The sequence below is a fragment of the Balaenoptera physalus genome (assembly GCF_965194825.1).
Source record: "Balaenoptera physalus genome assembly, chromosome: 14".
In the NCBI taxonomy this organism is placed as follows: Eukaryota; Metazoa; Chordata; class Mammalia; order Artiodactyla; family Balaenopteridae; genus Balaenoptera; species Balaenoptera physalus.
The window spans coordinates 27,664,809-27,686,527 of record NC_138893.1 but is presented as its reverse complement, the minus strand read 5'-3'; the positions used below and the strand labels follow the sequence as shown (position 1 = coordinate 27,686,527).

Sequence of the window (21,719 nt, the reverse complement as noted above, 5' to 3'; positions counted from 1 at the left end):
TTCCCGCTGTTGAGACACCTTGGTGTCAAAGATACTGGCTGGGATTCAAGATTAATTGGGTCAGCATTTTATTCTATATGCAGAGGGAATGCCCGAACATTAGGCTACTCGGGGGGGGGGGGTGGTGAAAAAGAATATCCCGTGCCTTAACACGCTGCTTCCCGGAGGGAAAGGGAAGTGAGACAGAGCCTCGCCCGTTAATGAATTCATCTGCCTTCTGAAATAGTTAACATTAAGACCTGTTTTATAGGTCTTAATGACTGATTGATTCTTCCAAAATGGGAGCCCTCCGCTCCTCAGGGCAAAGCTAACTGCTATAGATTTTGGACTGTGTCTAAGTTAGATTTATTATCCAGTTTAATTTCCTTTAATACACTGAAATGGTATTTTCCCAGACATTTCTTCTCTTCTTCAGAGGTCATTAAGAGGGCTGAAATGGGGTAAAAAAGTGAATGCCGACACCCTCCTGAGATCGAGCCCTGGGCAGAGGCTGCTCCCATCCCAGCCTCCAATGCGGTGGCCCATTGGAGGAAACGCCCAAGTCACGCCCCACTCCCTGGATTTATGGACTGTTGCAGTGAGGCCTCCATCATTAAGAAGTGAGGACCATCCAGTCGGAAGCAGGGCAAAGGGCACTCAGGGAGCTTCACTGCAGGTCTTGGGCAGAAGAAACAGCATGGCAGCTGGGGCCCCGGCTCATGTATATCTTTGATTTCAGAAAACCCATTTTAACCTACTGAAAACCTTTACTCAATTACTTCAGCCACGTAACATAAATAGATTCTCACTGGCCTGTTTCTAATGAGTGGGAACAGCGGGAGTGAACCATCCATTTTCTACATGGATGCTTGGGTCTGGTGTTGAGGTTTTAGAAGAACCAGAAGATGCCCTTTGGACCAGACTTTCCTCTTCATTTGTGTTTCACTATTTACTTAGTTCTTCGACGTTTAGCTTATACTGACATTAACCTTTGTTCATCCTCTGTCCAAATAGAATCTAAATTACTAGAAATGAATTAGCAAAAGTTTATGATGGTGGCAAAAACCAACTGGAAAAAATACCTCCTCCAAATGAGATGTTACATCACTGTAAGAAATTTTTTTTTTTTAATTTTTGTTTATTTATTATTTTTGGCTGTGTTCGGTCTTCGTTTCTGTGCGAGGACTTTCTCTAGTTGCGGCGAGCGGGGGCCAATCTTCACCACGGTGCGTGGGCCTCTCACTGTCGTGGCCTCTCTTGTTGCGGAGCACAGGCTCCAGACGTGCAGGCTCAGTAGTTGTGGCTCACGGGCCTAGTTGCTCCGTGGCGTGTGGGATCTTCCCAGACCAGGGCTCGAACCCGTGTCCCCTGCATTGGCAGGCAGACTCTCAACCACTGAGCCACCAGGGAAGCCCCATCACTGTAAGAAATTTTATGTGTCGCAGTTAGCTTTGCTAACTAACAATGTCCAAAAAGAATTCAGTAAACCTGGTTCCAACAGCTCACCAAAATCATCTGTAAGACCAGTCGGAGGAACTGATTTCCCAACTCCTCTTCTCTCCCCCATCGGTATGACAATTACAGAAAATTTTAACTATAGGGCCTTAGTTTTGAGCATAGCTTATGAGTGCATTTAGATTACTGTAGCAAATAGCTCACCTACTCTATTCCCTGATGGTTCCAAGTAATTAAGCAACAATCAGCTGGTAGTTTGGGGCCCAACCCCAAGAGGCTGGAATTAGTAGGATGCAAATGAGATGGCTTTCCTTTCTTAGACTATTTATGGGAATCTCACTCCTTTGAGAACGTGTGCATACTGGGATGGGCTTTGGGCTTGTTTTGCCTTATTGATGAACTATGGTGAATCCATACTTTTTTTTTTTTACTAAATGGCATGTTTTGATTCATGATATATCTGAAGCTAAAATTAGAACAGTAATTTCCCCAAGAAATAACTGTCGAAAGAGTATGTTTTCCCTGCTGCTTCTACCAGCTGAATCTCAGGATACCATATTGGAACACCCTGGCAGGGTTTCTGCTTGGAGGTTACCATTCACTACAATTGAAATCAATTAGAGTTGAGGATGTAATCCATCTCTCTGGCAAGGCCATGGGAGTGTCCATCTATTACCATCTAAACGGATCCCCCGTGTGTTTTTCATTTGTAGTGTGTCACCCGTGTTTCCATGGTCTGGCCAAACTGTAGACTTTGCAAGGTCTTGGGTGTACTGCAGCGGTAGCAAGCCAAGAAAGAAAGGGAGAAATGAGCATTTCTTGTCATCGGCTTCTATTTATAAGTGGATGGCAAAATGTAGAGAGACAACCACCCAGGTCAGAATCCTAACAAAAAGCCACAGTCAGAGTCAGGGTGTGTGGTCTTCCCACGTATGGCTCATGTTTTATCAGCTGGGGTCCAGGGTGGAAAGGTTGCTTGGTCTGAACACTTGAGTCTTTCCTTTGATTCTTGGGCTAAAAATGATGCAGGCATTATTTAATCTGAGAGGACCAAAAGGACATGAATTAAGACCCCTTTCCTTCCACTGCAGCTGATGAACAATGAGGGGGAACCTCAGAAGTAGTTCATTACCCTCAAGAGCGATGTCGTCAGTGTAGACCAAAATTAGGCTCAGCAGGGAGAGAGTGTACACTCTCACTGAGGACAGGGAAACTGAGGGAACGTTACTAGTAGCAAGTGATAGTTCCCAACTGCAGGTGCACTAAGGGTGGACTTTCAGTGTTCAGGACCCAAAATGTCATTGTTAGGGGTGGGAGATGAAAAAGAGAAAACAAAAAGTGTCTGTGTGTCACACACTTTAGCATCCAAATAGCTGTCACATTTTATTCCTTAACACAAATTCGACTTCTCATTGATCCTGGTGGGATTTTCTACTCTGCCAGGCCAGTTGGTTTGTTAATTCCTTCCTTGACTAACAGCTGTTGTGAACTTATGTCTTCTCCATGCGTAACAATATGTAGCTACTTGTAAAAAAATATGAAGCTACACCCCTCCCCCACATGAAAATCTCAGTAGCATCTCTGGCAGCCCAGAGGACTCTGTGCCCTCCTGGGAGGAGGGCTGGCACAGGGCAATGGCCTGAGACCTTGGTGGTCTGTACTCAACCCAGTAACAAAGCTACTGTTCTCACCTCAGCTGAGCATGGAGCAGAGGTGCCCGGTGTTAAATGCAGGACTGAACTTGTCTTACCGGGGGGTCAGGAGATCCCAGCCCATCCATCGTAGGCTAGTGTGAGTCGCTGAGTCCTTTTATTCTGAGGGTGCCTTAACAGCTGCTGACACTGCTTTGCCTGACTGACTCCCTAGTTTAATGCCCCCAACCCAGCCATCACCAGGTCCCACTGATTTTTGTTTTTCCTTCCTCTTGCTTCACCTATTGATTTCTTCCGTTTTGTTCCCACCGTTCCCACCTTGACCTTGGTGTTTTTACATCCCCTGCCCTCAGCTCTCTATCCCTCCATCCTGCATGTCCTCTTAGCCCAGGCTTCAAGTGCAAACATCTCTCCTCTCTGTGGGTACCTACCTGAGTCCCAGTTTGGTAGTGCTTCCAAAAAGCAAATTTTTAAGGGTCCTCTATAATCTTTCCCATCCTGCTAATCTCCCTGGACTTCTCATGGGTACTCATAAACTCTGTCTGTTCAAGTAAAGTCAGTTCCTGTACTGTCTCTAGAATACACCCTGGTCACTCCCTACTTTGTGTCTTTGCTTCCGGTGGTTCATGTTCTGGGGCTGTGCCCCACCCTCCTTTTTATTGGTCCGGGTCTAGCCTTGCCTTCTCTGGCTACTCCAGTCTTCATGGCTGCTTCCATTGACTCAGTGAATGGCACCTGCATGTGGAGGGTGACGTGTGCTGGGCACCCAGGGAATCGAGGAACCGTCCCCGGCAATGTGCAGCTCAGCATGGGAAAGACATTCCTCTGTGGATGGCACCAGCCCACTGTGCTCAGGACCATCCTGGCGTCAGGAAGAAGAAAGTGCTGAGAGAGGGCTCCCTGGGAGTCAAGGCAGGCCTCCCCTGGGAGACATGGAAAAGTTGGCCTAAAGCCTGAGTCACTTTTCTTTGATGTGCCAGTTCTCTCTTCTTACACGTACGTAAGTGTTTGTAGACTAGGTTCCGCTAAGCATCTCCTCTCTCTGGAACTCAATCAGCCTTTGATCCTTGCTAATTAGTTTAAGAATATAATGATACACATCCCAGGATCCCCACAGCAGGGGCCTTACCCATGACATTTTAAGAAGGTGTAGAGTGGGTACTCAGTATTACTGGCTTTCATGGAGTCTTTCTGCGTAACCTGGATCCTCAGATCTGGTGAACACGGCTGTGTTCTGCAACCTGGGTAGGGATCGGATGAGTGGAAAGGGAACGGGACAGAGTTTCATTAGTTTGAGTAAAACCATGTCCTCAGATTTTTATCTTCTGAACCTTGGTGTAACTATCTTGAGTTTGGTTGTTACACGGTATTACTTCTAATTTTTTTCTGTGCAGGTGGAGGGAAACGAAGATGACACACACACTCACAAAAATGAGTAGATGGTTCAGAAGTGGTGTGTATTTTATAGTTAATCATAAAGTGCATTGGGGCCCTTACAACATATTTGTTATAGTAAATGTGACCAGCAGGCTTGTTCTTACACTGCCCGGCTTTCTTCTTGGGAGTGGGAGGTGGTCATGGCAGAATAAATTAAGAATTTAATTCAAAAATCTCAATAGCTTGGGATAACATAAACATGTTAGAGAGCGTGGAATCGGTGTAATCTCAGCCTTCTAATTGGACTCTAGATTTTGCTATAGAGGAGGAACCCCTGACCTTTCGGGGCCGGGGGTGGGGAATCAATAGAGGGTTGGGAATCGCACCTTTGCATTGAGTTACTTCAGAGCATGTGTGTTTTGGCCCAAAGGTGTGGAATGAAATAAATAGCTTTTCATTTTTCCTTACTTTGAAATGAGAACATAAAGTATAAAATCGCACTCAATAAATAAAATCAGTAGTTAGAAATATAATTCTACGCTACTGTTTGTGATGAACATGGGGAGGAAGGAAAAGGGAAATGGGGAAATAAAATGAGAGGGAGAACGTGAGGGGAACAGTGAAGGCTAGAACCGCACAGACAGGCACAGGAGAGGAAGGGGAGGTACTCAGGGAAGCCAGTCCAGGCAGAGGGCATTACATCCTGAGTGCTATTAACTGGGGATGGAGGCACAGATCGTTCTGATGGACCAGAGCCACGACCGTCAGCTTTCCACTGCTCTGTATCAGGCAGCTGCAGCAACCCTTCTCCTCCCGTCCAGAATGGAGCTGGACGGTTCCTCCCAGGGCAAAACAAAAATCAAGCCAAGGACAGGTAACTGAGGCGGGACCTTCATACAGTTTCACATTTTATGAAGCACCCAACACACAATGAACGCAAGTGTTAAACTGAATGAATAATCACATTTTAAGTTGACGTTTCTGTGTTCTGCTTCTGCCTTTTAATCTCTCTGGCACCTTGCTGGAACTGATGCTCTCTTCCTTCACAGGGATTGTGGTAAAGGGAGAGAGAACAGAGGGGTAAGACTGTGGACGTTCAAGAAGTTAGCGTCGTTGTGCATAAGCAGTACCGCTGATCTTGAAATGATTCTCTGTGCCTATCAGAATCCTAAAAATATTGTTTTAAAGGAAAACATAAGCCTTTCCAAAACCTCAAACGACCCCTCTATACTTGGCTTTCTTGAAACTTTGGAGGACAGCACAGCATTGAAGAAGTGGTACCTTTTACAAGTTTTGTTGTTGCTGTTTTTAAAGACAGCCTTTCTGGCCACGTAGGGGAAAAGAATCCGAAGGGAGGCTGTGCTCATCCCCGAGGAAGTAGGAAAACACGCATCTTCCTCAAGGCCTCCATCCTTGGGCCTGACTCTCTAGAATACATATATTGGTCCCCAGCCCAGTCTAGGTGGTCCGAGTTTCTGGGGAAACTGGTGACAGGGTGGCCGAGATCATTTTGCTAATGCATGCAAGATGAAGAACCACCGGCCTCCGTGTCCTGTTTTGTTCCCCTCATTCTCTTGTATTTCCTGCTGTATCCCTGAAGCTTGGAGCTACATGGGACACATAAAAGGTACCCATAAATATTTACCGAATGAAGGGATGAATGAGTGATGTCCCAGGGGAGCAAGCAGAGCCGTCCCCTTCTAGTTTTTCTAGAATGAACCTGGGACTCAGCCCGGGGTTGCTGATCACCAAACAGAGCCCAGGTCGAGGCCAGCAGGGTGGGCTTTCCATGGCTCTGTTCATGGAGTATCAGTGGGCATGGATTCCCCTTCCACAGGGAGGGACAATTAGTGACCTGTCATTGTCATCGTTTAAAATACAGGTCTTTTGCAATGTGGATTATCAAGTGGCGAATTCCAGGTAAATTGTCACCTGGCAGGTCCATAGCAGGAATATGACATATTCACATCTTTTTTTCTTTTGCTGATTCTGGCTGGGGATGCAGCACATCTAGGATTCTGCCCCTTCCTAGGAATTCCGTGGGTGCGGGCAGCTCTTCTCACCAGGGATCTGGGGTTTGAGATCAGTTATTAGTGCCAGTGCTTTTCAGTGAATGATTTAGATGTAGGATTGTATAAGTTAGCAAGGGGGTATGCAAGGTCATCACTTAGACTAGACTCATTCTAGTCTTTTCTTGTCATGGTCATTCCTGGCTATGTCGTATCACACGGTGCTTAAGAACTGGGGTTTAGAGACTGACTGCCTGGCTTTGAGTTCTGGCCCTTCCGCATATTAGCCCAGAATCCTGAGCACATTATATGACCTGGGCAAGTAAAGGTAATAAAAAGCTAATGTTTCTATCCTGCTTGGCATGGGTTAGGTACCATTTTGTACTTTATCCATGTTCTTACATTGCATTCTCCAAATACTCTCTGAAGGAGGAGTTACCATATTTAAAAGGTGGAGAAACTGAGGCACTGAGAAATGAGTCCGTGTCCACATCACCCAGATAGTAATTGGCAGAACTGGGGGTGCAGGTGTGGACAGTGTCCCCTGGACACGGCTCTCAGTGCTCTGATCCTGTGATGAGGGCTCAGGAGGCAGGTGCCTATGAAGCCCTCAGCATGTGGTCCTGGCGATGCTGCTGCTGGTGATGAAGTGCTGTTGACAAGGACAACGTGCTTAAGAATACGTTATGGGTGTAGATGACGCTGGATATGTTATTTGAGAGAAACAGGTTTGAGAACCACTTGTAAGGTTTCCACTTTGGCTGATTAAAAAGTATACAGTTGGACTTCCCTGGTGGTGCAGTGGTTAAGAATCCGCCTGCCAATGCTGGGGTCATGGGTTCGAGCCCTGGTCCGGGAAGATCCCACATGCCACGGAGCAACTAAGCCCGTGCGCCACAACTACTGAGCCCGCGTGCCACAACTACTGAAGCCCGCGTGCCACAACTACTGAAGCCCGCGTGCTTAGAGCCCGTGCTCCGCAACAAGAGAAGCCACTGCAATAAGAAGCCCGTGCACCACAACAAAGAGTAGCCCCCGCTCACCGCAACTAGAGAAAGCCCGCATGCAGCAACGAAGACCCAATGCAGCCAAAAATAAATAAGTAAAAAAAAAAAAAAACAAAAAAGTATACAGTTGTCCTAGGTTTTTACTTGAAAACAGGGCATGCCAGTGGTCATTTTCACATAATCTTTAGATGTAGAGTTAGAATTGATGTGATGCTTTGATGTAAATAGAATTTAAATGGTCACTAGGAATGAATTGAGAGCCAGGGGCCCTGGATTCCAGTCCATTCTCTACCACTCACTCAGCAGTTGATCATGCCCCATCGAGAAGCCATGCCTCCCCTGAGCTTCCCCTGCGCAGCAAGAGCAGGTGATATTTTCATAGACCCAGTGTTGCAACCATGTGATAAATTCCATCATTTAGCCTAACCCTTGGGGATTTTTGCCACACTAGCAAATCTGATAGAAACAATAAATAAAGCAGAGACATACTTAGAGGACAGTAAATAGTATACATGGAGACAAATAGAAATAGCAAAAACAAAACAAACAAGAATGGAAAATACTTCTATGAAGCCATTGAACTAACAACTACTTTGAAAACAGACAGTAAATACTTGAGAAAAGCAGTTATCATGGGGTTTTTCAATGGCCTGAGAAGTCAAATGAAAAATATGGTTTAAAAGTGAGCAACTTATCTTTTTTAACATTTTTAAAATTTCAAACTCTCCACGCTTGCACGTGGTATGAACTTTTCTTGGGAGTGATTCTTCGGCGCACTTCCCCAAGCTAGGCGAGTCTTAAGTGCATGACTAACGGGGAACTAGTTGTCTAGTTGTTTGTGCCATGCAATTTCAACAAGGAAAAAAGAAACAAACAAACCAAAAAACCCCAAGTCGTTATGAGCCACTCTGGTATTGATTAGAAAAGAAGTGCTACATTGATGGGTCTGGCCCAAAAACCAATGGAGTGGACATGTCATGACGTCATATTGAGAGGTGGGGTCAAGGCTAAGAGACCAGACGTCTTCTGGTGGTCTTGGGTTGACCCAGTGAACTCTCCGGTATTTTGGTAAAGCGAAAATTCCTTTCAACCCCAAAATGTCAGCATTTGGGGTAAAAGAGCATTTAATCTCTTGGATTGAGGCGAGATAGAGTCATCATCTGTCCTGTTCTTCTCCCTTGTTTCTTTCACTCTTAACACTAGGTCACTAAACTTAAACACATTCTTTCTTTCTTTATTCTTTAAAATTTATTTATTTATTTATATATTTTTGGCTGCGTTGGGTCTTCGTTGCTGCATGCGGGCTTTCTCTAGTTGCGGCGAGCAGGGGCTACTCTTCAGCGCAGTGCATGGGCTTCTCATTGCGGTGCCTTCTATTGTTGCGGAGCACGGACTCTAGGTGTGCGGCCTTCAGTCGTTGTGGCACGCGGGCTCAGTAGTTGTGGCTTGCGGCTCTAGAGCACAGGCTCAGTAGTTGTGGCACGTGGGCTCAGTAGTTGTGGCTCGTGGCTCTAGAGCGTGGGCTCAGTAGTTGTGGCACGTGGCTCTAGAGCGCAGGCTCAGTAGTTGTGGCTCGTGGGCTCAGTAGTTGTGGCTTGCAGCTCTAGAGCACAGGCTCAGTAGTTGTGGCTCGCGGGCTCAGTAGTTGTGGCTTGTGGCTCTAGAGCGCAGGCTCAGTAGTTGTGGCTCGCAGCTCTAGAGTGCAGGCTCAGTATTTGTGGCATGCGGGCTCAGGAGTTGTGGCTTGTGGCTCTAGAACACAGGCTCAGTAGTTGTGGCTCGCAGGCTCAGTAGTTGTGGCTCATGGCTCTAGAGCGCAGGCTCAGCAGTTGTGGCGCACGGGCTCAGTAGTTGTAGCTCGCGGGCTCCAGAGTGCAGGTTCAGTACTTGTGGTGCACGGGCTCAGTAGTTGCGGCTCGGAGGCTCAGTAGTTGTGGCACACAGGCTTAGTTGCTCCGCGGCATGTGGGATCCTCCTGGACCAGGGCTTGAACCCGTGTCCCCTGCCTTGGCAGGCGGATTCTTAACCACTGCGCCACCGGGGAAGTCCACATTCTTTCTTTAAAAACTCAGCTTCTACTCATGTGAACTTTTACCAAAGGAAACTCGATAAGGTTGAGTTTGGGGGTGGAAAACCCCAGAACTTTGATCCTCTTTTCTTTCCTGATCACTGTATGGCGCAGATGTAAGGACTGTTCATCTCCAGAATCTGTCTTCATTGTTAGCATCTTCTCACAAGACTTCCTTTTAATTCCTACTTCAAAACAACTTGAACTGGAAGAAAAAAAAATTTTGTCCAATCTGGAGTCTGTGAATTTCTAGCAAGATCACTGACTAGGTTTATTGTTAATAGCCTCATTAAATATTCATGAAGCACCTGTTATTTGATAGGGCTATTCTTAGTCCTTTAAGAATTTCTCTGTGTTGAGGATCCTTTGATCCAGTTTTCTTCTCTTTGAGAGTATATCTCACGGACATTCTAAGAAGTAAGAAATGATGAAGAACTTATCTTTTAAAATAATATTTCCAGTTGGAAACTCAAGTTCAAATTTCTGATAGTAATCATATCGTACCCCCCAAATCTGCTGGCTCCCTGGCTTCTCTGTTTCCATTGAGTCCCCAGCCACCTTGTCTGCCTGGGTTAGTAGCATCTTTAATGCCTTCTTCACGTTGCCATGTCATAAAGATTTGCCGCCGGGGATGTCTCTCTCCCAGCCACCCCCTTATATACCATTCCCACTGTCACCAGTCACCTTTGCTACCAGTTAATTCTCACCTGTCACACCCTCTCAGCCGATCTCTAGCTGTCAAGACTTAATCTTCTGGAAGTGTATGTGATTGTTCAAAACATTCAGTAGTTACCCATCGCCAGTGAACATAGGACCTTTCTTTCCTGCCTGTTCCTCTGTTAACTGACTTCAAATTGCTTCTTCACTCTCTGATCTTCACCCCGAGACCTTTGCCCAGTGTCACTTCTTACCCTTCCCACCCAAGTCTCTTGCTCTGAGTACGCGGCAGCTGTGCTTAAGCTGCAGAATTTGTGTGTACGGGGCCAGTCTCAACCCTTGTCTCAGCCAGGACATTACCCTTTCCTGCCTGGGAACCTTCAAAGCACACCGCTGGTCCTCTCCTGATCCTACCTCCCACCTCCTCTCGCCCTCCTGGCCTTGAACTTCTTGAGGACCTCTCACTCATCTTGCAACACCTCACACATTGCCATGGCCTCTGTTGCTACTGTCGGGTACATTTCCACAAACCAGCCTTCCTTTCTGGACCAAGCCATCTGTGTATCAACCTACTTTCCAGTGCTTGCCCATTATCAAGTCCAGGTTTAATAGTTCCATTACATTTCCAAGGATGCTAAAATCACTTACTACAAAAGCAAGCAGCTTCCAGGGAGCAAAATGCAGATCATATGAGGTGTTCTGAGTCTAAATACTAAGTATACACAGAAAAGCTAAAGACATAGGCAGCTGACAAACACTGGATACTTCCTAGGGAACAACCACTATGGAGCGACCCACATCACTGGTGGAATGACCTAGAAACACAAACAAAGATTGGTCAGTTTCATTATCGTTGACAGTGGAGATGCTGAACCTCCAGGGTGATTTCTTAACTGAGCAGCTGAAAGGAGGCCCCAGACCATCAGCCTCCTTTTCCTGCCCTTTTCTCTCTGGAGTCTTGGTGAGGCGAGAGAGTAACTTTTATTTGCAGGGCTGCTTGTAATATTTCTGGCATCCCAAATCCTCCTTCTCATGTATTTCATATGCTGTAGTTGACTGCGTTTCATTTTATGCCCGAGGCTAGATTATTAAGGATTGAATTGGAATTTTCCATAGTAACTGCGATATAAACTTTGACCAGCCTTTTGCTATGCTGTTGTGATTTTTCAAAAAGTTTCTTCACCTGTGTCGTGGCCATAATAGAGTAACTCGGGTGAAGGTTCAGTGTGTAAACGTGAGTCTCTCCTCCTTTTTTGCTCCAATTCCTAATAGCAAGATGACATGGTAAAGAGAGCTTGTCTGTGGATGTACAATACTTTGAATAATCAGTTCAATACTCTACAGAAGCAATATTCGCAAATGATAAATTTGAAGACTGTTCTTTCCAAATTCCTTGGAAATACGGTGTTAGCCAAAAGGTTTATAATTTAGAAACCTAAGTCTTTCTTGTCCTTAATATCTGCTTTTCTGTAGTCGAGTTAATTTTCTTTCTCTCCCAACTAGAGCTGGGAATATGCACTCAGCAGAAAGACACAGAGCCATCAGGTTAAAGTGTTTTGTTTTTATTTACATCAGCGATTTGTCACTTGATAATTAATATCTTTGTCTACCTTAGAGCCCCTCAACTCATTCACTGTGGTGTGAACGATGTCTCAAGTACGTATGACTCAGACCCATACTGAATGTCACGGTGGCTTATGGTAATATTGCTGTGCACCTACCCCTATGGTAGAGGGGGTGTTTGAAATAGTTTATATCAGGAATTGAATTTGGAACCCGGAAATGTCTCCAAGTTATGTTTTTTGTCAATCTGAGAGGGAAGATTCTTGGGTGCTTGGAGACACTTCAGGGCCTCTGGACCTGAAACAGATACATTATCATACACGGTCCAAAGGTTCAAACCTGTAATTTGTATGGCTTACTGTTTAGTACTAAACAGCCTCTTCATGTGAATCCCAGCAGGGTCCCCACAATGTGGCACTAAATCTCTATGTTCTGTCCTTAATATATAAGAAAAATAGACTTTAAATATACACTGATTAAAAGTTATAAGGTTTTTCTACATTTATGTTATAGGTTCGCCCAAATATTAAAGACTTATCCAAATGTTTGTATGCAAATACCCTGGTAATAAAAGTGTTGGCATGTCATATCAATCATACTAAATTTTGCTTTAAAGTATTGAAGTCACTCCATAATGAAATATTAAAATCAAATATGTGAGGAGACTAAAAAGAAACTGCTTCATAAATTATGTCAGCTCATTTCGTTGGCTGGGGAATGAAGGGCTCAGGGGAAGAGGTTGCTAAGGGAATTGGTGATGAAGGAACTGTTTAAAATAACAATGCCAGTTTTGTCTGGGGCATCATCATGACCTCATAGTCCCTAAATGACCATGGTTTGCCTTAAACAGGCATAACTGGTGTGGTTCCCCGAGCTTCTGATTGGTTAAAGCAGCAGCCTTGCTGGCACCTACTCAGGTGTCCGGTGGGCTGGTCCTGATGGCCCGGTCACTGCCTCCCTAAATCGATGCTGGTCCGTAGGACTGCCGCTTCGCAGTGTAGCTGTGATTTCTTTATCATAGAGAAGCAGCCTGTCCCCCACATAAGTAATCTGCTTCTCATACAAGAGTTCAGTTGTTGTAGCTCTAAATGAGACAGCCGTGGGTGAGAGCAGACAAGAGAATACAAATGTGGAGCTAAGTGAACACATCTGTCCAACTGCTCTGCTGGATTCAACTCTTCATTCTGAGAACCATTTTTATTTTCTGACTTCTTATTTCCTTGTGCAGGAGTCTTCCCCGTAGACCAATGCCTTTCACGCACAAGTCTTTTCATTAATTTACTTATTTAGTTAAATTTTTTTTTCTCTACAGAGGGAGAAATAAAAGAAATACGCTACATGTGGGGAAAACAAATGTGGCAGAACAGAGAAGCCCCCAAAGTCAAGAGACTAAGAGAGTACCCAACTTCCCCTAGGCTTTCAAAAGCTTTCCAGCTTTGGCCTGATTAACCTATGTCATCACCAGTGGTTGTGTGTCTCAATGGGATAATGGGCCTGAGTTAAGTAAAAGCTAATGCCTTAATCACAATAATAAATTATAGTAGATTTAAAGGTAACCTCTGCTTTTCAAGGGTACCCATCTTTAAGTAGAGGCCTCTTCTTTAGCTAAGAAATAACTGAATCGTCCTATCTTTAAGGAAATGATGAATTTCGTGAAGTGAAGAAAAGCTCAAACTCTCTGTAGCTAACATAATTTATGCAAAATCATGCAATTAGTGATAGCTGTGCTAGACATTTTTTTTTTCTCCAAATGCTCCTGTAATAAAACCATCATGAGTAGCAGTGCCATCTAATGTAAGTAGTAAACATAGATAGTGAATTATTAATATCTGGTGAGGCATTCAGATGGCAGGACTTCCATTTTTCCTTTGAGCTGACAGCACGTTTGCTAATCATACTGGCAAAAAAAAAATGGCAAAGATGAATATGAACTTTTCTTTGAAAAGTAACATTCAACAGGATATGAATGCAATAAATAGCACACAATGTGAATCGTAAAACCCGGCACTCTCCGCCTCTGCAAAGTGAAATGATGCTTATACTTTCTGCTGGATCCGTAGCATGAGCTTAATGAGGTTAAAGCGTTTTCATACGTGTACCACTCGTCAGGAATGGCCCAAGTCAGGTGATGTGGGTGGTAGTTTTCAGTCAAATCCCCAGTCCGGTAACCTTGACATTCCCCCCCCCCCTCCCCCGGCAAATGGAAAGGGAACCTCCTGGTTAGTGCTCCTCCAAGGGAAAACCTCCCAACGCGCCGGCCTGGACCCTCCTAGTCGGAGCTGTAGTCCTGTGAAATGATCGCGTGAGTTCCCAGCCAAGGCAGGGCTGGCCCAAAGTTCCTTCCCTCTCTTGGCCACTTCACCTCGGGATGCTTCCGCAGAATTTAAGCGCCGAAGCAGACAAGGTCAAATTGAACGGCTTCACTGCTGCTCATGGTTCAGCGGCCCGACCGGGCGTCCAGCCCTCCGGCACAGACCTGCAGCAGGAGAGGGGTCAGGGCCCCGCTCTGTAGATGAGACAAGCGCACCCGTTCCTCCCCGATTTACACCAGATGCGCCTCTCCTCCCCCACTCCTGGCATCCCTTTATCGCTAGCTCCATCTCCCTGTGGCATATTTTGGGCTAGGAGAATGCTGAGGTCACGGGGACAGGCTCTTTATCCTGGCGATGGAGATGCCGGCCGGGAACCCTGAGCATGAACCAGCAAGACGCAGACTCTCGCTCTTGACTTTGGGCTCCAGGCGCTGCCCCGGCCCCGGGCCGGCCCGCGGGCTCCCTCCTCCCTTCTGCCCTGGTTCGCCAGCAAGCCTGCTTAGCTGGGTCTGCAGCCTTGGTTGGTTTCCCACGCCTGTCCCGGTCTGACTCGGGATGCCGAGCCCCCGGAAGACCCGCGGGCGCCGACCCCGGCCCGCAGCCCCGGGAAGGTGCCAACCCGAGCGAGCCCTGGCGCCACGGGAGGAGACGGGCATTTCACGTGGGCAGCTGCCTTCGCTCTGCCCACGCCTCTCCATCGCGGCCGGCGCCAGGGCCCCTCCACTCGGACTTATGCCCCCGAAGTTAATCAGCCGTACTTGCCAGTTCGCTTTAGTTTGGAAAAGACTTAAAAACCTCGAAATCTGCCGGGGCCACGGCCGCCCCCGATCCCCCCAGTTCTGCCTGGCTCGGGCTGTCGGGCGCTCACGAGGCTGTGGCGTTTGTCTAGAACCGACATCGCAGACACGCAGCCCCGCTCCTCCCCGGCCGTCGCCAAAGTTGCCTGACGCCCCTCGGCGACCCGGCCGTGCCAGATGCAGTTGCGTAACCTCCCCCCCGGCCCCGCCCGCCGCCCGCCGCCCGCCGCCCGCCGCCGGGTTCGCTCCCGGCTGCACCGGCGCGTCCCGGCCCCGGGAGCCGCCGAGTCCCCGGCGATGCCCGTTCGGGGGCGAGTGCGAGCTCCCGAGCCGGGGTCGGCGCCCGTCCCGGCGGTGCTCTGCCCGCGGCCAAGTGCAGCAGGCGCCGGGGCGCGGGAAGAGGGCGCGCGGGGCTCCGCTTACCTTCGGCTGCTTACAGATAAGTCGAGGTCGGTGCAGCGCCGGGCTCGGGCATGTCTCGCCGCGGACTCGGGCAAGCCTGGCGCGGCACGGAGCACTCAGGGCAGGGCATCCGCGGCGAGGCTCGCCGGGCTCGCGCGGAGGAAGGCTCGGCTCCGGAGACTTGGCCGGCTGCGCGCCCGCCGCCCGCCCCCTCCACCGCCGCCGGCCCGGCCCGCCCGGCCCGGCCGGCCCCCGCGCCGCAGCTCGCGTCCCTCCGGCCCGGCTCAGCGACGCGCGCGGGGAGGCAGCGGCTTGGCCGGCTCCGGGGATGCCCGCGCGCTCGCTGGCTCGCGGCGCGGCGGAGGCAGCCACAGCCACCAGGCTCCGTGCTCCTCCGATGTCCTCATTTACTGCGATTGTCTCCGGCGAGATCTCGGAGCAGAGGCCGGGAGGCGGGGGCGGAGACGGGGAGGGAGCGGGAGGGAAGTCCTTGCCGCCGCCCCCGGGTCCCAGCTACTCCGCCTAGCCGGGCGGCCGGAGGACAGGGCGCCGGAGCCGCGCGCCCGCCGCCTGTGCGCCCGGCTGGCACTGAGGCGGGCGGAGCCCGGGGCCCCGCGGGGCGGGAGCCGGGGCGGCGCGGGGCCGGGCCGGGCCGAGTGCGTGGGGTGGGGGGACCGGAGGGAGCGGAGCGGGCGGGAGTGCAGGAGCCCCCGCCCGCCGACGCCCGAGCCCGGGGAGGAGGTGGAAGGAGCCGCCGGCGGCTGCCGCCTGCGCGCCGGGCTCTACCGCGGCGCGTCCTCGGGGTTTCTGGGCTGCAGGCGGCGCTGCGCGGCCCGGGAACTTGTTGAGCCTACCCTGGAGCTGGAGCCGCCTCCGGAGCAGCTGGAGGGCGGGGCCCCCTAGGTTTTTACCGGGAGGGGTCGGTGGGGACCCCGCGCGATGGCCGCCTGCTGTGCCGGCCGACCCAGCGCAGCGAGGCTTTGAAATCCAGGAGCGCGGGGGTCTTAGGCGCCTGCCCCCTCACCTGCGGATTGCTGCCCGGTGAAGGCCAGGGTCAGGGGCGCGTTGCCTTGGGCCCAACCCGGGGTCAGCCCTCCCTAAGTGGAGACTGACCGGCAGGCTCGTTGCGACTGGCCTGGGGACCGAAGTGGGGCTGCCCGCGGCGTCCGTTGCCTGAGGACCTTTAGGAACACTCCAGAGCCGGCGCCACCGCTGCTCCTAACCGAGACCCTCCCCCTCCACTGACGCTCACCACCCACCTGCCAGGCCAGGGCGCTTGCTGCGTTAGCTTCAGGCCAGAGTGGAGCTCGCTTGGGGAGGCACAAGGAGCTACACCCACTGCCCCCCAAATCCACCTATGAGTAGGTTCTCTGAGCTCAAAGCACCTGGCCCCAGGGGCTTTGCTAATTCCTGGCAGGACCTGGTGCCTGCGATGCGACAGCCAGCTAGCTGCGGGTCACCTGGTTCCCTAAATTTTCTCGGGCTTGGGGCTTGAAGTTCATTCTCTTTGAAAATGTGTGAAAGTAGCCACGTTCATTAGACTTAATATTTCCCAAGAAAGGTCAGAGAAATGGTAGACTGGAGGGCAGTGCCAGGCTCTGGGGAATGCATTGGGAGGACAGTTGGTGACGTCCTTTCACTCAAGCACCTCTTCAGACACAGTTGCTGGTGCACACACCCTGCCTGCTCATCCCTGACGCACCAGCCCTGTGCCTGGGACTCGGCCACTGCTGGTTCCTTGTTCACTGAGTTGAATTGAGCCTAGCTCCATGCTGTATATAGTGTCAGTTCCTTATAACTCACTTTTTATGAAATTCTTTATTTGTCTCTACGTGGATGCTTGGGGCGACGTGTCCAGACATTACACAAGAAAAGCATCCTGAAATCTCCTTTTCCCTCATCCTTTGGGATACAACTCTACAATCCTCGGCCTCCAGATATGCCCAGGAAGGGAATCCTGAACCTGTGGATCCAAACTCTGTCACCGTGCTCTTTCTTATCCTTTCTTAGCCTAGATTCTTCAAGGCTCATTTTCAGCCTGTTTACTTCTCTGGCTGGTAGTGGCGCTGGTGGGGCTGGCTGGAGAGATTTGCCAGGTGATGTGTGAGCAGCCGGGAAACCTGTAACCCCTGTTCTGCCTGGAAGGGAACTGATACTGGGGATGTGTAGGACTTGGGGACATTCAGTGCCAGGTGAGAGGGATCGTTGCCATGGATGCCTGCAACATAATCCTCCGGGAATGGGCTGTTGCCACGTGGGCTCAATAATCTCTCCCAGTGGTCTGGGCAACTTTCTGTAAATCTTGCTTTATTGCTAATGCACAACATCGAAATCTGTCTTCCATCTCTTAAACATGTCACTGTAAATAAAGCTGCCAGGGCATCCTGAAATTGTGCTGGTGGTAACGGAAAACTAAATTTTTAGGGACCATGAGCGAAAACAGATAAACATAAATGCATGCCGAGGACAGAGCTGAGCCACAGGTGGCAGCGTGAAGCTGGCAAGCTCCAGGGACAATGGTGTTTGTGACCCACATGATGTATAATTCTGGGAAGAAAATGGAAAGCTGTAATTGGCAGGTTAGAAAACCCACTTAATATGAAGAGGAGGATTTAATTGTCCTTTTTCATATCATCAAGACTACTTTTAGTTGTTCATGGATCTAGTAGACATGAGTCTATTAAAATTATTGGTATCCCCCCTCTTTTTTGAAGTAAAAAACTATTTGTCGTATTACTCCATGGCAAGTCTTCAACTTCACGAAGGTAAATAATGGTGAAACGTTGTTGCACCTTACCTTAGGCTGTGGAGAGGTATTCCACATGGGTGAAGTTGATGCGACATCATGCTCTAATCTTTAAAGCAAACGCTGTGCTGGGGGCTGGCCGGGGACACAGGGAATTCAGCCATCTTCCTGCTCCCAGATCCCCATGGCATTATTTTTTATGGATGGACGTGTGCGTATTTTTAGGGTGTAGAATAGATCATGTTTAGTTCTTTCGGAAAAGGAGTTAAAAGTTGGTAGAAAGTAGATTCATTTTAGGAGTCAGTTTGGTAAAAATTGGGTTCTTACATTTTGCTTCGGATTTTTGCTGGAAAAGATGGACTGGCAAAGGGAAAAAAATAGCTACTTTTAAAGTGGAATTTCCCGAAAGCAGAAGCACCTAAGGATAAAAATACAAGCAAGTACAAGACAGATGATTAAGAAAATATCCGAGTGTCTTTTCGTTTGCCTCCTTCTTGGATGTGGGCAGGTGTTGTGCAGAGAATTGCTAGCTTTTCAGTTCTACAGCTTAGTAAATTTTGAGGTCTCAATTTCCACGTCAAAGAAGACAAGAATATAGTCAAAGGTGTACAAGAATGTTCATTAGTTTTGTACATCTGAGTTCCGAACTGGAAATAACCCAAATTTCTATCAACAGTAGAGTGGATAAAAATTGGGGGGTTTATTCATACAGTGGAATACTACACAGCAAGGAAGTTATTGCTGATGCATATGGTAACATGAGTGACCTTCACAAACCTTGGGCGGCAGAAGCCAGACATAGAAGTCAGTGTCATATGATTGATTCCATTTAAATAAAGTCCAAGAGGGTGAAAATTTTACCGATGGTGGTAAATGTCAGAAGGATGGTTATCTTTGAGCACACTCGTCATACAGGGTCACACTGCCTTCTGTGTATCTTGAACCAGGTGGTTGCACAGTTGTGTACTTATGGAAAAGTTCATCGAGACGTTCTCTTTTTTCAGGATGCCTCCATTCTGTCTGGGCATTATCCCTGCGTCTTTGCAATGTTGGCACACAAGTTCCCCCAATAATCTATCCCTTTAAATGAACCAGCTTATCTCTCCGTCAGTGAAATTAGCTTGTGTCTTCTGAAGTGTCTTTCTCTCCAAAACCCAAGCCCAGAGAAAGAGGGGTGTCGACAGACTCACTGGTGCTGTGGGGGAGGCTCTGATTACCTGCGTGTTGGAGCATCCTTCCTTGGGAGGCTGCTCCTAGACATCTGCTCGACTCTCAGGATACAACCACAGTAGGGTTCATGTTGGAGATGATTTTCCTACCTCGTCCTTTCATGTTCTGCAGCGACTGTCTGGTGAGCCTGTGTCTGTGATGGCAGGTTCCACCCTTCAGTTCAGAAGCTGTGGGTACAGATCAGCCATGCTCAGCCCCTACGGAGGGGAGGGAACTCGGGTTGACCTAAGCCTGTAGGGGAGAGATCAGATACATCAGGGCATTTTTCTTTTCTCTTTCAAGAACAAGATATAGCACTCAAAGGGGCTCCAGCCAGACCTCATCTTTTGCCTCAGAGACGTGAGAAGGCTTCTGAATCACTCCTTTTGTCGTATTCTGCTCAAGCGTTTACTGCCCACTTTCAGGACTGACTTTCTGCGCATATAAGAGTCTCCTTCTGTGTAAAGTCCCTTGCCCGTGGCTCTTCCATTGTCCTGGCAACAAAGCCGCATCTCCTCCTGGTGGGAATCAGAGCTGTGTTTCTCGAGTGCTGGGGATTCTCCCCATCTCTAGTTTCTTCCCCTTCCACGATGAGCAACCAGGGATGGTGCTATTGACTTGGAACACAATTTGGTTGCAGAAAACTGAACATCACGCAGATGAGTTGAAATTCCTGGTTTTCTATAACGCATCATTGTGAATCTCATTTATCTGTAGGAAATGGAATGGTTTTATTTGTAAAGAGAACAAAAGTGGTGGTAGGTTTTCTTAAACACACCACGCAGCCGAGGTGATGGTACGTGAGAAACGGTGAAGAGTGGGCACTTGCTTTTGACTCTCCCCTCCCCGCTCAGGACCCCTTATGTGCAGGGCTCTGCAAACCCAGAGGCTTTCCCCTCCCCCAAGTCCGTTACTGCCCCCTCTCCTTTAGGTGTGTGTGCTGAGAAATAAACGCCTGGACCTTATTTACCTGACCTTCATTTGGTGAGTCTGGGTGATGGGGCCCATGGGGGATTTCTCATCATCCAAGTCTAATCTGTTGGGGAGCAGATCTCTTCCGGATGAGGTAGAAGGTAAGGGGCTTTGCTTAATCCCTGCCGGTGATGCTGGCTGCCTCTCTGAGGTGGCGAAGTCAGCCCCTCGGCAAGCAGGCAATCGACCCCGGCTGAAGAATGATACCTTTGACCAGGATTAGTTCAAGAAGGGATAAAAATTGCTTTCAGATTTCAGTATCTGCTCTGCTAACCCACTTTGCTGGTGTCCAGACTATTGATGACCCTTCCTTGAGCCGTCTGCCCTGGGGCACACAAGGCCTGTGGTCAGTGTGGGCAGGGCCTCAGGGAGGCCTGCGGTCTCCCCGCAGCACTTGCTGTGCGGTACCCGATACGGGTATTAATTTGTTTGCCTTCTATTCCCACCTGGGGATTCACAGACATGGAGGAGGGATGGGCACAAGGGCAAGGAGAAAAACAAAGAACCCTCATTCTTTCACTCTTTTCCTTCCACAAACCCGATTTGACGATAATGATGGTCCTCCTTGGTCCTATTTCTGCAGAATGCCACGTACCTGGTAAACTGTGCAGTATCTCCTGTTGTCCTCACAAGACAACCATGAAATAGATACTCCTATATACTCTTTTCACAGAGGAAGAACAAAAAAGTTAAGTAATTTCTCCAAGGTCACACAGCTAGGAAGTGATGGCGTCTAGATTCAAATCCAATACTGCCGGCTGCCACAATGCTACACTGCCCCACTCAGGTTTATGCTTTTTGTATCAATCTGAGCTTTGCTCAGGGACAGATTGAGTGTTGCCCTGTTTGTACCACGCACTGGTCAGACATCATGGTCCTACTTGAGGAGTGGCCTTAACCAGCGAGATCTGTTCCTGGCCACACCAGCTACCCGTGTCCAGTGTGGACTTCACCCCTCCAGGCTCTCGTGGTGTCATCTTGGCTCTGTCATGGAATAGATTCTGACTAGCGATGTTAACTGCTAATGCCAAGCCCTCATAAAGCAGATCATGTGTCCAGGCTGACTGAGGCACGGTTTTGGCCAGGCATTGTTTCTCCTTTATTCCCTAAACGTCATCTGATCACTGTATCAATTATACTTTGGAACAGGAATATGCCATAATCATCTCGAACTTGGATAGCACCTTTTGCTTCTCCAATGTAATTTCAATGATCTTAGCACACATTTTCTCTATTGAATACCTGCTATTAAAGGGGTCCATCATAATAGATATGTTCCATATACACCACAGAAGACCATCTCAGTTTCTTCCGGGACCAGGTATCATGACGCTGTATTACAGTGGTCTTCTAGATGTATTTGCTGAGTAAGGTGGACCGTGGGTGATGAGGTAGCCAGCTGCCATCCATCGGAAAGCAAGCATTTTGTTCTTAAACGCCAAGTTCCAAGTGGGAAGAGTACAGAATTTTTAAAAGTCTCTAGTTCTGTTTGGTGATCTCTAAGGTTACACACA

At 48.6% G+C, this 21,719-nt stretch overlaps 2 protein-coding genes across 7 annotated transcripts in view; one reads left to right on the top strand and one right to left on the bottom strand.

The window, feature by feature from the left end:
- INSYN2A (inhibitory synaptic factor 2A) overlaps positions 1 to 8,914 on the bottom strand; it is a 248,699-nt gene extending 239,785 nt beyond the window's left edge. For 3 of the 4 annotated variants that reach the window (XR_014252988.1, XM_082423213.1, XM_082423214.1), the window contains exon 1: positions 5,428 to 8,914. The gene's annotated coding sequence lies outside the window, so the exon portion shown is untranslated. Of the gene's footprint in view, positions 1 to 1,095; positions 4,328 to 5,427 lie in introns of those variants that run through there. The other variant, XR_014252989.1, reaches the window with a different exon arrangement.
- The window catches only part of DOCK1 (dedicator of cytokinesis 1), a 534,315-nt gene that overhangs the window by 260,413 nt on the left and 252,183 nt on the right, over positions 1 to 21,719 (top strand). The window lies entirely within an intron of this gene.